Here is a 16,566-nt window from a genome sequence, read left to right on the forward strand (position 1 = left end):
TCTGTAGAAGGAATAGACTGGAGATGGACCCCTGTTTGCCCTGTTTGTCTGTCCAGCCCCTGTCCTGCACCAGGTGAGAAGTTGAAGATTTGCACAGAGCGCTCCTCTGTCAATGTCAATGTGACATTAAACACATTAAACAAAGTTTTAAATTAATACTTTAATGACAAACAGAACGTAGACTGGAATGATATGGACGGGTCAGGTCAATCCTCTGCTGCTGTGGAGCGTTTTCCGCAGAAAAATAAACCTAAATTGTCCTTTTATGTTTATAATTTCTGATGCACCTTCTTTTTACATAATATCCAAATCAGCATCGATGCGTTTTACCCGGTATCGATACTTAAAAAGTAGCCATTTGATATCTGATATGAACACTGTGGTATCGATCATCCGACCATCTGGAAGTGACGGAAAAACTGGGGTGATTGAGTCGGGGTCACGGGACAGTATCTTGTGGCCAGAGTTAGTAAGACTTCAAGATCCATTTTAAATGTCTCCGTGATGATAATGGTGCCGACAAGCAATGTCTTTGTTTTACATATTTAAATAAAGCTCATTTCTCTCTTCAGTTGTTGTGGATTGAAGTGGACTATCCTTGCATGGCCGCTGATCAGGGAACGATAGGATATTTATCTGCAGGATCATGATTCACCATCACGTGTCCCTGACTGACTGTACGTCGACTACGCCCCATTTTTCCGCTCACTCATACAACTGTGTAAAACAAAGCCATAAAAGATCTGAAATGGAATGGCTGAAAGGAGCGGCTCAAAACTAGATCATCAACGCGATCATTTACCTTTGTGGCAGATGAAAGGGTTTGGGTTGAAACATCTCGCCGCCATCCACTTGTGATCGTTGTCCTCTGCCACACAGTACTGGAGGCCATAGTTGTTTGGGGCTCCTCCCTGCCAGCTGTTAAAGGTGAGTGGGGATCCATCGACCCAGTGCCACGGCTTCCTGCTCAGTCCAATCCAACTGCTTTTTCCTGCCAGTTTCACGTTAAAGACTTGGGTGTTTGTAGCTTCGTCCTCGATCATCGCCAGGTCTGTGTGGTGAGCCCGACAGTACGCGACGGCATCAGGCCATGACTTGGCGCTGGAGACGTACGTGTAGGAGACTCCTGATCCAATGCCTGAAACAAAGGAAAGTGAGTTCGACAATAAGTAATTAGTAATTAGTCTTTTTGTTGCATCTTGTCTCGAACTCATGCCACGCAGACATGGTGAGAAGAGGCAAACTCCACACTGAAAGGACAGCACTAACTAATTGCTGACCAAGGGCTCTGGTTTCCCCATTAACCTCCAGCAAACTCATAATCTGGACATGAGTTCCCTTTACACAGGCACTGAAGTTGCCCATTGCCCCTGACGGATTAACTCCCGCAACATTGAAGGATGGGTCAATGCAGAGAACAAACAGCTCAATGGGGACAATAATCTACATAAATTGTCTGGGATTGTCATATTATCATATTATCTATCTATTATCATTTTATATCAGCAACATTTACTCACCAGTGAAGCAGATAAAGGGTTTTCCTTCAGAGCACATAATGTCTCGCCATTTTCCTTCAGAATTCATTATGACACACAGTTCTTTTGCATCGAGGTTATTTGGCTCATCTGGAGTGTTGAAGTTCTGGTATCCGGTTCGACTCGGTTTCCCCGTGGCCGACCAAACCCAGGAGTTGGTGCTGTTTCCCATGTTTAGTCTCCAGTGAGCGGGTTCATCCTGCAGGCCGATCCAGGCGTAGTCGCTGCTGAAGCCTGTGGGTTTGGACAGGAGCTGAAAGTCCTCCGCGTCGTCGAAGATGGCCAGGTCGTCGTAGTTTTCTCTGCAGTATTCTCGAGCGTCGGACCACGACTTGCCGATGTCAATGTAGTAGTATTCTCTGGGAGGGTAGATCAGACCGAAGACCTGCTCTGGAAATATAAAAACACCATCAAACACTGCTTTAAAGCCTGGCTCCAAAGAGTTTATTTCTTTGAAAAAATGCTGTGACCCATGTGACAACACTGGCCTTGGTATCATGCGTAGATTTAAAAAGTTTAAGCCTAAAGGCCCAATCTTATGACTTTATTCCGCTGTGAGTTCAACATTACTGTAGATGCATATGTCCTGTGAGAGCTTGAAAATGTGCGAGTTTAAAAGGGATATTTCAGGATTTTTGACATAGGGCGTCATTTCCTAGTTATCCAGAGTGTTGCTGGTACCTGGAGATATTTTTTTTTGTAATTCATGCAGTTCTTATGTTTGAAAAGTTTTGTGGCGCTAGGCTAGTGCATTTCTATGGTATCAGCTAGCCTGCATTAAAAACAGTGTGACCCGCTCCACAGAGCACCTGAGGAAAATCACTTATAACGCCAGACTAACCATATAAATGTCTGTGTCGATAGAATCATTTTTGGAATATAACTGACCTTGCATGACATGAATGATCGCATTTTGAGGGACTATTTTCTAGCAGATCACTCCGCCGCTGTGTAGATTATACAACCACGAAGTTGATGCTGCTCAAATATAAGGTATTTTAAATGCAAAATGGTTAAAATTACTCTATCGACACAGACATTTCTATGGTTAGTCTGGTGTTACAAGTGATTTGCCTCAGGTGCTCTGTGCGACACTCTGGATAACTAGGAATTGACGCCCTATGTCAAAAATCCTGAAATATCCCTTTAATGTAAAGATGAGCAGAGAAAAGGAGAAGAAGCAACATGAGGTCATTGCAGTCAGCTGCAGCTCACCACGCCTCAGTCAACCCCTTCTTTCTAAGCCACGCATAAATAAATACATAAATAAATAATCCAGCTTTAATTCGACCTCTTTTATCAATTCATATTTGTGGCCAATAAAATATTGTTTGCAGATTTAATGCCTTTGACTCGTGGCCTCACTGCTTGATCCCAAACAAACTGAATCAGTCGATCTATTATAATGCACTTGTATGATTCACATTGTTACACCACAAATATCAAAATATCTTACCCAGAAAAAGCAGGAGAAGGAGAGCGCGGCCCATTTTCAGCACGCAGACCTGCTAAAACATTACAATATGTTCCAGTGAGGCACTGACAACAATATCACATTGTCCAGTGTAGAAGCGACACACAAAAAGAGAAGTTGTGTGGATACCTGACGTCTGCAGCTTGTCCTCAGTCTTCTGATGAGCACTATAGATATATATACTGTCGAGACACAGCAGTATTTCCCTATGCAAAGTGGAAATTAAGAGAATTCAGATCAGATTGTACAAAGTGCAGGACATTCTTAATTTACATCATCACATCATTACACAGTCGCGTCAACTCAAAAGTGCCTACTCCGTATTCAAAGTGATTCACTCTCATACATTTCAGAATAATGCAAGTGAATATACAAAGTACTATAAATATATTTCAATAGAAAAAGGCTCCATAGCACGGAAAATATACGTGACTGAAACCCATGTGTGTAGCTGCAGACGATCCCCAATGGGGTCATAATAATAGCAGCATCTCATCTGCGGGGCTTCAACCATCGCTAAAAACATCCAAACATCACTCAAAAAGGTCACCGTCCCAGGGGTTTCTTGCTTTGAGGCGAGAGCGTCAGCAAGGCGCAGTCTGGCTGCATGAGAAGAAGACATAAGACCATATGGGATACTCCAACGTGTAAACACGCTCACTTTCCATTGTTTCAGAAATTGGATCAGAAGTCTCCTACATCATGTACGTCACCAGCTCCAAGTCATGGTCTGATGCCGTCACCAGTGTTGGGAAAGTTCATTTTCAACCTGAACTAGTTCAAAGTTCAGTTCACAAATTTCAAAATGAACTAATTCATAATTGTTTATAGTTAATAGTTCGTTCATTGTTCCAAAAATGAACTAGTTCATACAGTAGTTATTTTTTTTGCTGTGAGCTAATTGTTCAGGCATGAAAACAGATCAGGGGTGAAAAAGGTGAGAAGTATATTTCTCCTCTCAGGGAAATATTTTTAAATTCCATATCTTAAAGCAACAATCTGAAGTATTTTGAGATGTATTTTTGCCAACCTTGGTAGAGCTGGAGAAAGTTGACTTCAGCCACGAGTCAAAAATATTATGGCCTCCTCACTTAGTGTTATGCAAACTCTTTCATGTCAGCCTGTCACTGTTTTCAGAGTGGATTTTGGATATCTTTGCTAATCATATTTTTTTTTTTTTCATTTTTTTTATGTTTATTTGGTAAATTCTTAGTGGAAAATGAAGCTAGAAATATTCAATTGAACTGCATGTGCAATCTTGCATGTAAATAAGATTGTTTTAGGAGCTAATTTGTAGTTTAAAAACTCCACATTGTGTCTTTATGTAAATGAGTGGCACCGCGGAGCAGAGGAGTTTGGAGCCACAGACGTTACACAACGGAAACTCGCTTCGCAACCTCACACTGTGGCTGCTGCGGGCACCGTGCGGACCCGCAGCTTACCGGTGTGCCAGGGCCTGTGCCAGAGCCATAAACAGCAGAGTTCAGCGCCACAGAACTGGACACAGTCGGGCCATTGGCGCGGGGGCAGAGCGGAGCGAGCGCGGTCAACTCTGACGGCGCGGCGGGGTTTTATAACTATATTCACTGATCCGCAGTCTTAAATCACAGATATAAGAAATCTGGCACCATATTGAACGAACGTAAAACGAACGGGAAATGCCGTTCACGGACACCAGAATGAACGCGTTCATGGTGTCGTTCATCAGGCAGTAACACTGTGCGTTCAGTTCACGTTCGCCCAAAATATGAACGCGTTCATGAACTTTCGTTCAATGAACGCGTTCAGGTACATCACTGGCCGTCACGTACTGTTGGGCACAACACACAGACCTGGTGATGATCGAGGACGAAGCTACAAACACCAAAGTCATGAACGCAAGACCCGCTGGAAAAAACACATGGATTGGACTGAGCAGGAAGGCCTGGCACTGGGTCGATGGATCCCCACTCACCTTTAACAGCTGGCAGGGAGGAGCCCCAAACAACTCTGGCCTCCAGTACTGGCAGCCCAATTCGGAAGCATCTTGTCATGGCGGACGCTGACGCACATCCGGTTTGGCGTAAGAGCTCTTACCAATCTGCTCGTTTCGGACGCAGTACAGCTCTTCCTCTCCATTGTTTACCTGCTCTCTGTTACTGTTTATGGAACTGTCTAAATATGTGCCTTGGACAGATGTCCAAAGTGATCTATTTTTAATAAAAATATCTGAAAATAATAGGGAAATACATATTTATCAATAATTTAAGTAACTTAAAGTAAAAAACATGTCTTTGTCATAATTAAGTCTGATTAAAACCTGTGTTGGCTGCTAGTAAGAAGTGCATTTGAAGTTATGAAGTTACTTGCGCCTTTTCATTCAGTTTCACAAACATGAACACAAAAATACATATAACAACAAGATACAGCCTGCACTGCACCACCTTCAGGACTTCTCACTGATCAAAAGTTAGACTATTTCATTTTGAATTCTTAATTTCTATGGAAACATCATTTTACAATCAGTGTGAAGCCATATCTAGCTTTACAGAGTTTCTGAATCAAATCCTGAAGGGATTTAGACTGGACACAGGCCTATAAAGCACACACCTGAGCAAGTCATCTATATTCACACAATAGATTTTATTAGAGTTGAACATTGGTTTGAAACTGGTACATGTTTCACTGGTGGTACAATTACAACTCTTTAATCGCATTAAGTGTTACAAAACACACCAAAAGCCTCTGTGCTAGGATACAACAGCACTTCCCTCTAGACCAGGGGTGTCAAACTCAAATACACAGTGGGCCAAAATGTAAAACTTGAACAAAGTCGCAGGCCAGCATTGAACAAATGAACCGTTTAATATGGACCCAAACAAGATTTGCTTTAACATTGAATATGGAACAAGCAACACTTATTACTATACAAAATATAACTTAATAGTCCAGATATGCAAAATCAAATTTCAAATTTAAAAAAAACATAAATGACATTCATTTATTAAATAAAATTTAAATAATAATAAATAATAATATTAAAAAAAATAACAATAACAATAATAAAACAATCAACCATTCAAGCCCATGTCTTGGAGTAGCAAGAAAAAGTGCAGAAAATGTTAATTATTGCTCAGTTTGCTACACACTGATCTAATCTGATGTGCCCAAGCCAGACACCTGGCATCTCTTCTTGGATGATAGTTCATCAATGTCTGGGCTCAGGCTTTGAGCTGAGGTTGTCTTTTACATATGTAAACAGATATTCTGTCTCCCACCTGTCCAGAAAGCTCTGTTGTCTGCCTTTCTTTTCGCCATTTTTGGGAAGGGGTTCCACAGTGACAGTTGTAGCTTGAGATCGCTATAACTACTGTCACAGAGGAGAGGGCGTTTCTGGGACCTGTCCTGATTGATGCGCTAAAACAACTGCAAGGCATTATGGGATTTGTAGTATTAGCGATGAATGAATGCGCTGTATAATACCGCTGGGCCAGCTCGAGTAGTCATTTGGTATAGCCTCGCGGGCAAAATATAATTACATTGCGGGCCAGAGTTTGACACCTATGCTCTAGACTGTGACTACTTTACAGCTTTGTCTCGTCTTAGTCTGATTTAGTCTTTAAAGTCAAAATTAAACTTAAGTTTAAGTGATTTTATGGTTAACAGTGGGTGTGGAAAAATTCGTTAAAAATTTAGAAAAAAAAAACATATAAAGTTGAATTATGTGTTTCTAATAAGTATTTGAATAAAAAACAGATTAACAAGCCGGAGTCTGTTCAGGAGTTTAAACAATGAGTTTAACTTTTCCATGACACCATTTTGTCCTGGGACTGACGCTCTGCACCGTTTCTTGTTTCTGGAAAACTGTGGCTAGTTTTTTCTTTACATTAATAATTCACTCGCGCTGTACACCAATAGTTATGGCTCTACCTACAGGAAACAAAGCAACAAAACTTGGCTATTTAATAAACTAGTCATTGCAGCACGATATACAAAAGTATAGTCGTCTCATTTCTCGATGAGAGGCCTGTTTGATGATGATTTGCTGATTCCTTATTTCAGCGTCTGGGGTTTGATGCTGAAGCTCAGTTTGGAGACGAACCCGCGAGCTCTGAGCTCTGCCTCCAGCTACAAAATAAGAAAGGAATGATAATCAGTCTGTCACAGAAAAACACTTTTATTGTGAAGGGCAGGAGGACTTTACCTGCTGCAGGATCTGGGTTTGGACGTCCGGATCAGCCAGGTTTACGCTGCTGAGAAAGCTCACTTTGGCCCTGTTGACCAGCAACTTCACTGTTTAAAAAAGGAAAATGTGTTTCAGCAAATGAATAAAAGAAGACTTGCTCTTCAAGGAATTTGATCCGAAACCCATGAAACGCATGTCCCGAGAGAAAATCTATCGATGAGTGCAGGCTCACGCGCCTCTCACACCCGCCCACACCCACAGTCGTGGAAAATATTTTGGTTTGGTACGATCTGTAGAAGGAATAGACTGGAGATGGACCCCTGTTTGCCCTGTTTGTCTGTCCAGCCCCTGTCCTGCACCAGGTGAGAAGTTGAAGATTTGCACAGAGCGCTCCTCTGTCAATGTCAATGTGAAATTAAACACATTAAACAAAGTTTTAAATGAATACTTTAATGACAAACAGAACGTAGACTGGAATGATATGGACGGGTCAGGTCAATCCTCTGCTGCTGTGGAGCGTTTTCCACAGAAAAATAAACCTAAATTGTCCTTTAATGTTTATAATTTCTGATGCACCTTCTTTTTACATAATATCCAAATCAGCATTGATGCGGTTTACCCGGTATCGATACTTAAAAAGTAGCCATTTGATATCTGTATATGAACACTGTGGTATCGATCATCCGACCATCTGGAAGTGAGGGAAAAACTGGGGTGATTGAGTCGGGGTCACGGGACAGTATCTTGTGGCCAGAGTTAGTAAGACTTCAAGATCCATTTTAAATGTCTTTCCGAGATGCCGAAAAGCAGTGTTTGTTTTAAATCTTTAAATAAAACTTGATTCTCTCTTCAGTTGTCGTGGATTGAAGTGGACTATCCTTGCATGGCCGCTGATCAGGGAACGATTTACCTGCAGGATCATGATTGATAAGCCCCATTTTTCCCCTCACTCACGTGACTGTGAAAAAACAAACCCAACAAAAGATCTCAAATGGAATCCGTTGACAGGCGCAGCTCAAAATTAGATCATAAACGTGACCATTTACCTTCGTGGCAGATGAAAGGGTTTGGGTTGAAACATCTCGCCGCCATCCACTTGTGATCGTTGTCCTCTGCCACACAGTACTGGAGGCCATTGTTGTTTGGGGCTCCTCCCTGCCAGCTGTTAAAGGTGAGTGGGGATCCATCGACCCAGTGCCATGGCTTCCTGCTCAGTCCAATCCATATGCTTTCTCCTGCCAGTTTCATGTTAAAGACTTGGGTGTTTGTAGCTTCGTCCTCGATCATCGCCAGGTCTGTGTGGTGAGCCCGACAGTACGCGACGGCATCAGGCCATGACTTGGCGCTGGAGACGCTCGTGTAGGAGACTTCGGATCCATTGCCTGAAACATTGGAAAGTGAGTTTGACAATCTCAGTAGTTTGTGTTATATCCTTTCTATCCTCTCGCGCCTCAAAGCAAGAATTTCCAGGGACGTGGCCTTTGTGAGTGATGGTTCGATGTTTATAGCGAAAGAGGAGGCCACGCAGACACGGTGAGAAGAGGCTCCACACAGAAAGGGCAGTACTAACAAACTCATAAACTCATCTGGGGATAAGTTCCCGGGTGCACACGCACTGAAGTTGCCCATTGCAACAGATTTAACCCCGGCAACATGAAGGATGGGTCAATGCAGAGAACAAACAGTCCTATGGGGACAATAATCTAGGTATGTTGTCTGGGATTGTCATAATTGTCTAATCTCATATCAGCTACTTTTACTCACCAGTGAAGCAGACAAAGGGCATTTCATCCGAACACATAATATCTCGCCATTTTCCATCAGCACTCATTACGACACACAATTCTTTTGCAGCGTAGTTATCCGGGTTACTTGGAGTGTTGAAGTTCTGGTATCCGGTTCGACTTGGTTTCCCCGTGGCCGACCAAACCCAGGAGTTGGTGCTGTTTCCCATGTTTGGTTTCCAGTGCGCGGGTTCATCCTGCAGGCCGATCCAGGCGTAGACGCTGCTGAAGCCTGTGGGTTTGGACAGGAGCTGAAAGTCCTCCGTGTCGTCGAAGATGGCCAGGTCGTCATAGTTTTCTCTGCAGTATTCTCGAGCGTCGTACCACGGTGTGCCGATGTCAATGTAGTAGTATTCTCGGAGAGGGTAGTTCAGACCGGAGACCTGCTCTGGAAATTTAAAAACACTATCATGCACAGACAGTACTAGCATTTAGAACATGTTACCTGAGCAGTCATTGCTGCAATGCCACACCCTGATGGCCAGGGACGACTCCATTGGAGTCTTTGCACCTCCCAAACACTGCTTTAAAGCCTGGCTCCAAAGAGTTTATTTCTTTCTAAAAAAAAAAAATGCTGTGACCCATGTGTCTTCTTGTTTTCAGTTTTCTAAATAATATAATATGTTCTTAGCTTAAAGTGAGATAACAGTTGTTTCTCTGCGTTCTCCTGTGACCTCCTGTTGACCTAAGATGGCCTTCCTGCTGACCATGCAATAAAGTTAGATTGCAGTTGTTCAATTGTTGTTACAGTTGTATTTACGACATCTGTTTAAAGACATCTATTTTAGTGTCCTGGTAAGAATGCTTTGTTGTAAACCGCTCTCTGTGGTATAAAAGCTGGCTGCTTTGTTAAACCTGCAGACTCTCCTACGACCGTCTCCACAACATCCACACCCATGTGACAACGCGAGGCTAGGTTTTCAACCATGCTGTATTTTAAAAGTTTAAGCCTAAAGGCCCAGCCTAAATAACGTTCGCACTGACAAGGTGTGCTCCGTATAATCTTCAGCTTCATACCTGGCGCAGTAAGTAGGTTGATTTGGGGCTGGACAGACACCCATTGCAAATGGTGCCCTTAGGGGTGATCGGGAATGTGGGGGCGCACATGCTGGTGCTTTGATCACATTTCTGCCCCGCGCTGTGGTCTTCAATACCAGAGTCAGCTCTCTGCTCAGCTCTGTACTCAGGACGCGGCCAATGTTGAACTCACAATGGAATCAAGTTTGTCGTATGTCCTGTGAGAGCCTGAAAATGTGCCAGGTTAATGTAAAGATGAGCAGAGAAAAGGGGAAGAAGCAACATGCGCTCATTGCAATCAGCCACAGCGCACCACGCCTCAGTCGACCCCTTCTTTCTAAGCCACAGAGGCGTGTGGGTCGGATCACAGCTGACCCTTCTCACCCTGGACACGGACTATTCACTCCGTTCTCCTCAGGCAGGAGGCTACGGTCCATCCAGACTCATAGATCCCACCACTTGAACAGTTTTTTCCCCTCCACCATCAGACTCATGAACAAGAACAAGACCCAATAGCTTAGTTGCAGACTCATGGATGTAAACTGCTCTATTGCACTGGTGTGTCCACACTTAGATCAGCTGCTGTCACGTTATATCACTTTATGCACCTACACATCTGTAATCCCGCTGTTGTTCTATGTCAGCTGTTGTCGTCTTTTCACATTTTCCTTTTAATTTTTTTCTTACTGATTTTAATACCTTTTTGCAGATTTAATGCCTTTGACTCATGGCCTCACTGCTTGGTCACTAACAAACTGAATCTAATTTAATGCACTTGTATGATTCACATTGTTACACCACAGATATCAAAATATCTTACCCAGAAAAAGCAGGAGAAGGAGAGCACGGCCCATTTTCAGCACGCAGACCTGCTAAATTGTCCAGTTCAGATGCGACGCACAAAAAAAGAGAAGTTGTGTGGATACCTGACGTCTGCAGCTTGTCCTCAGTCTTCTGATGAGCGCTATAGATACATACTGTCGAGACACAGCAGTATTTCCCTATGCAAAGTGGCAATTAAGAGAATTCAGATGAGATTATACAAAGTGCGGGACAGAAAAGTAGAAGTTTTTCATCTGAGCAAATTACATTCTTAATTTACATCATCACATCATTACACAGTCACGTCAACACAAAAGTGCCTACCCCGTATTCAAAGGTGATTCACACTCATACATTTCAGAATAATGCAAGTGAGTATACAAAGTACTATATATATGTTTCGAAAAAGGCTCCATAGCGCGGAAAATATACATGACTGAAACGCATGTGTGTCGCTACAGACGATCCCCAATAGGGTCATAATAATAGCAGCATCTCATGTTCATACAGTTTCAGATTATCCAGGAACAAAACACTGTCTTACCCAGAGACGTGCACAGCTCTGCCTGTTAACGTAACAGTAATTAGAGAATGACAAGTTCATATTTTCCCTTTTCCATACAGAGGCAAACACACAGCCCTAAGTACAGTTATATTAGTACAAATGTCAGCATTAACCTTACGATTAGCAGCATTGATAATGAAAAGTTTTTACATTTAACAAGATGAAAATCTGACAACTTACAAGTATAGAAGACATAGAACGAAAATAGAAATGTATGTAGTTACTAATATTTGTTTTTCTTTCCCATTCACATAACACCAATTAATACACTTATACACACCGGTTACCATTTTATTTGTTTACTTATTATTTCAGTGTTACATTTGTCATAATCAACACTACGCATTATTATGATACTATTATCATCATCACCACCATTATAACAATGATAATACGAGCAATTATTGTTTTTGTCGTTGTTATTATCCTCACAATATCATCAACAGCCTTATTATTATTATCACATTATATGTTTCTGTACATATTCTCAAAAATATCATGTTCATTCCCATTTCCACTGCAATGGTGCATTGAGTTGCTTTTGCCTTGCCATAATATTGGTTGTGATTATTTTATTAGTTATTTCTGATTGTTTGCCCTATTTTGTGAGGTGTGTTAAAAACCAGGGTGTAAAATCACATAGCACCCGTCTATAGCACACTACAATGATGACCAAACCTTCTGTTGGTCTGTAACTGCAGTAAATTAGAATAACTGCCTTGAACTGTCTTGAAATAGGCCTCTGTCTCTTTAAGAACCTCTGACCCTTTCCGACACGCCCCCTCCACACGCTGTCTGTGGCATCAGTGGGGAGGGGGTTCTGCTGAGGAGCAGTGGTTGGTCACTCGGCTGGTGACGAAAGCTCGGAGGCGTCTCCAGGAGGTGGGGGCGTTCCTAGGAGGACTCATGCAAACCTATCCCTAAAATGGCCGCCATCAGAGTTTTTACAGATTACTCAAAAATAAGTGAATGTGCCAAGGCAACACTTCAGGCATGTTTTTAATGAGGGAATGACATAATAACATGATGTAAAGCTTGAAAAAGTCGATTTTGCACAATTTGCATTTGCAGAGCATTTTGAGGCCCAAGTAAGTCAGACTTCTATTTTAAATGTCTCCGTGATGATAATGGTGCCGACAAGCAATGTCTTTGTTTTAAATATTTAAATAAAGCTCATTCCTCTCTTCAGTTGTCGTGGATTGAAGTGGACTATCCTTGCATGGCCGCTGATCAGGGAACGATAGGATGTTTATCTGCAGGATCATGATTCACCATCACGTGTCCCTGGCTGACTGTACGTCGACTAAGCCCCATTTTTTTCCCCTCACTCATACAACTGTGTAAAACAAAGCCATAAAAGATCTGAAATGGAATGACTGAAAGGGGCGTCTCAAAAATAGATCATAAACATGGCATTTTGCATATGGATATGCTCACCTACTTAGGCAGAGTCAAAATCACCTCACAAGACACGAAGGACAAGGTGTAGACTTCAACTTTAACTTAAGTCATCTGCACAGACGTTTCTCTTTTTGGAAAATGGACTGTGCCTTCCTTCTCCTGCTTCTTCTAGGTAAGGTACTTAGATATTTTGTGGTGTATCAATGATCATGAAGGGAATTAGATTTCAAACTAATAGCATTAATTATGTTGTAAATTCACTGGGAGGCTATAGAGTTACACCATATCATAATTTAACAGTTCAAATTTTATTTAACACTTCATAAAAACTGCACATGCCGGGTCAATCCTGTAAGAAACTGAAAGCCAGTGAGAAAAAGGACTGGGCTGATCTGCTGACGTCTGGGTGTGTTTGATAAAAAACAACCAATTTGAGACGGCTGAGAGTTGACTGGAAAGCACCGACATTACATTACAACAGTCTATTTGTGAACCGATAAGTTCAAGATAAACATGAACAGTCCTTTCAAGGTCAGTGTGATTTAAAAAAGGCTTTACTTTGGTTAAAAGATGTAGTTGATCAAAAGTTGTCTCTTTTGTTTGGGAACACTGACCCCAGTGGCAACATATAAAGTGAACAGTCGAAGGAGGACCTCATGTTATATGTTTAAAATGCTGTCTGTTTCCTGGCAGAGATAAACATAATCTGAATATTGTGATTGTTCTCTGTGCCTGATGACGATGTTTTAGAGCAGGTCTACCCTCTCCGAGAATACTACTACATTGACATCGGCAAGCCGTGGTACGAAGCTCGAGAATACTGCAGAGAAAACTACGACGACCTGGCCATCTTCGACGACGCGGAGGACTTTCAGCTCCTGTCCAAACCCGCAGGCTTAAGCAGCAACTACTCCTGGATCGGCCTGCAGGATGAAACCGCGCACTGGAAATCAAACATGGGAAACAGCACCAACTCCTGGGTTTGGTCGGCCACGGGGAAACCGAGTCGAACCGGATTCCAGAACTTCAAAACTCCAGATGAGCCAAATTTCTACGCTGCAAAAGAACTGTGTGTCATAATGGATTATGAAGAAAAATGGCGTGATATTACGTGTTCTGATGGAATGCCCTTTGTCTGCTTCACTGGTGAGTAAAACTACAGTTTCCAGGGTTTTTTTTGCTTTGAGGCGAGAGTGCCAACAAGGCGCGGCGTCTGGCTGAATGAGAAGATATAGACCGTTTTCACACATGTTGGAGCACTTTGTAGGCCCGAGACCGCCCTAGTTCCAACTGCATTTAAGTTAGTTAAAGCCGTACTAAGTAACGTGTTTACCTTGATAAATCCTTTCCGTAGTCCCTGTGGGGGTAATACAAGTGTTAATGGGATGATTGGAAGGTCGTTCATCTCCCCCTGGTGTCTCTGGCCAGAAAACAATGTTTGCAACTTGACTGCCACCGGACCGGAGTCACCAATACACACTAATAGAATCACGAAGAAGAAGCTAACAGGCTAACGGGCAAAGCTAACTGTGGGCTAGCATCACTTTAAACAGTATTTACAGCCAAGTTTTAGTGAAAAAAATTATTTCCATTTAAAGGGGCTGGATGCAAGTTGGCCATTTTATGCTCACTACTGCCACCTCAGGCCATATGTGTAACTGCACCTTCTATATTAAGCTCGTGCATGACGGGAATTCGGACCGAAGTGACACCTTTTTAAGTGACAGTGCAGGATTTTAGAGGCAGTTGTGGTGAATAGGTCTACACAATTTTTTTTAAACTTCCTACAGTCCCTTTAATAATTGGATGTACAATGTCCCTCTCTCCCTTCGCCTTTCTTGTCAGCGTAGTATTTACTCTCCAAGACAATTAATAAGTTAAAAAATCGCAACTTGCTACGACACCTGCAGTTGCGCTTATGGCCTCTAGGGGCAAGAGTAACTTAGGACTGCTTTAAGTCCGTGTTCACATGCTCTCACACCAAACCATCAAAGCGAGAAAAGTTCACCAGAGGTCGGCTGCATTCACACAACACCCGCTCCGACGCAGAGACCACCTGTTTCAGCCGCACTCGGAGTTCTGTTTACAGCGGATTCAAACTGACCCAGAAGAGCCGCTCTCGGGTCGAAAGTCCCTTTATGTCGACCTAGCGAGAGCTTGTGTGAAAACGCCCCTTAAGACTATGTACTGAGATACTCGAGCGCATGTAAACACACTCACTTTCCAATGTTTCAGGCAATGGATCAGAAGTCTCCTACACGTACGTCCCCCATAGGAAGTCATGGCCTGATGCCGTCGCGTACTGTCGGGCTCACCACACAGACCTGGTGATGATCGAGGACGAAGCCACAGACACTGAAGTCATGAACGTCAAACCCGGTGAAGCAAGCATATGGATTGGACTGAGCAGGACGGCCTGGCACTGGGTCGATGGGTCCCCACTCACCTTTAACAGGTGGAAGGGACTAGGCTCAACCTACTTGGCCCTCCAGTGTGCGGCAGAGGACAACGATCACAAGTGGAAGGCGGAGACATGTCTGAACACAAACCCCTTCATCTGCCACAAAGGTAAATGAGCGCGTTGATGATCTAATTTTGAGCCGCTCCTGTCAACGGATTCCATTTGTGAAAAGAGACAGATTGATTCCCTTCTTTTTTGTTAATAGATGTACACAAAAGATAATCTTTGTTTATAGTTTCCACGAAGGCTGCTACAGCTAACTTACCAGTAGTGGCATAGGATGAGTTCTATACTCCATGAGCAAGTCCATAATTTGGACTTGCTCATGAGTCATGGCCCTTATGTTCCTGCATGGTTGCACAGCGACAGTTATTCAAGGCTTCAGATTAACATTTTGGGTTGTTTGCACAAGTCCTGCCTATGTTTTGATGGAATCAGTGCTCGAACCTGTGTTAAAAATAATAATAATTGTATTGAAAATGCAGTAATAGTTTGACTGATCAGCTACAAAACCGTGAGTTTCAGGTCAAATTCTCCTTTAATTCATTTGCTGTTATTTGTTGTTTTTTAAAGTGAACTCTCGGGTCAACAAAGTCAAAGTGAACTTTCTCAGCAGCGTAAACCTGGCTGATCCGGACGTCCAAACCCAGATCCTGCAGCAGGTAAAGTCCTCCTGCCCTTCACAATAAAAGTGTTTTTCTGTGACAGACTGACTGAGATTCCCGTCTTATTTTGTAGCTGGAGGCAGAGCTCAGAGCTCGCGGGTTCGTCTCCAAACTGAGCTTCAGCATCAAACCCCAGACGCTGAAATAAGGAATCAGCAAATCATCATCAAACAGGCTTTTCATCGAGGGAGACTTTTACTTTGTATTGGTCTAATAATCAGTTTTAATTTGACAACTTTGGTACTATGTCTGTTTCCATCAGGTAGAGCCATAACCTGTGGTATGTAATGAGACTCAATTGTTTTATTAGTGTATGATTAGTCAAATTATGCAAATGTTATGCAAATTCACAACAAAACATCTTCAAAACAATATTTTCTATTGAAATGATAGTTAACACGTCACATCATCGTGTGGTTTTCATGTTTTTTTTTTCACATTAGCCTGTGTTCTTTTAGTTTTTGTCATGTTTAATTTAGGGCAAATAACTACCGTCTAAACTCTTCTTTAAAGGGGCTGGATGCAAGTTGGCCATTTTATACTCACTGCTGCCACCTCAGGTCATACGTGTAACTGCACCTTCTGTATTAAGCTCGTGCATGACGGCAATTTGGACCCGAATAACAACTTTTTGAGTGACAGTGCAGGATTTTAGAGGCAGTTGTGGTGAACAG

General features: G+C 42.5%; 1 long non-coding RNA gene across 1 annotated transcript; it reads left to right on the forward strand.

Annotated features, from left to right (window-relative positions):
• Window positions 1-15,259: 15,259 nt before the first annotated feature.
• On the forward strand, window positions 15,260-16,164 carry LOC306973132. The gene is made up of 3 exons (XR_013793551.1): window positions 15,260-15,334; window positions 15,801-15,889; window positions 15,966-16,164. It is a non-coding gene; the product is annotated as an uncharacterized lncRNA (long non-coding RNA).
• The last annotated feature ends 402 nt before the right edge of the window (window positions 16,165-16,566 follow it).

The sequence above is a fragment of the Gobius niger genome (genome assembly GCF_951799975.1).
Source record: "Gobius niger genome assembly, chromosome: 13".
Classification (NCBI taxonomy): Eukaryota; Metazoa; Chordata; class Actinopteri; order Gobiiformes; family Gobiidae; genus Gobius; species Gobius niger.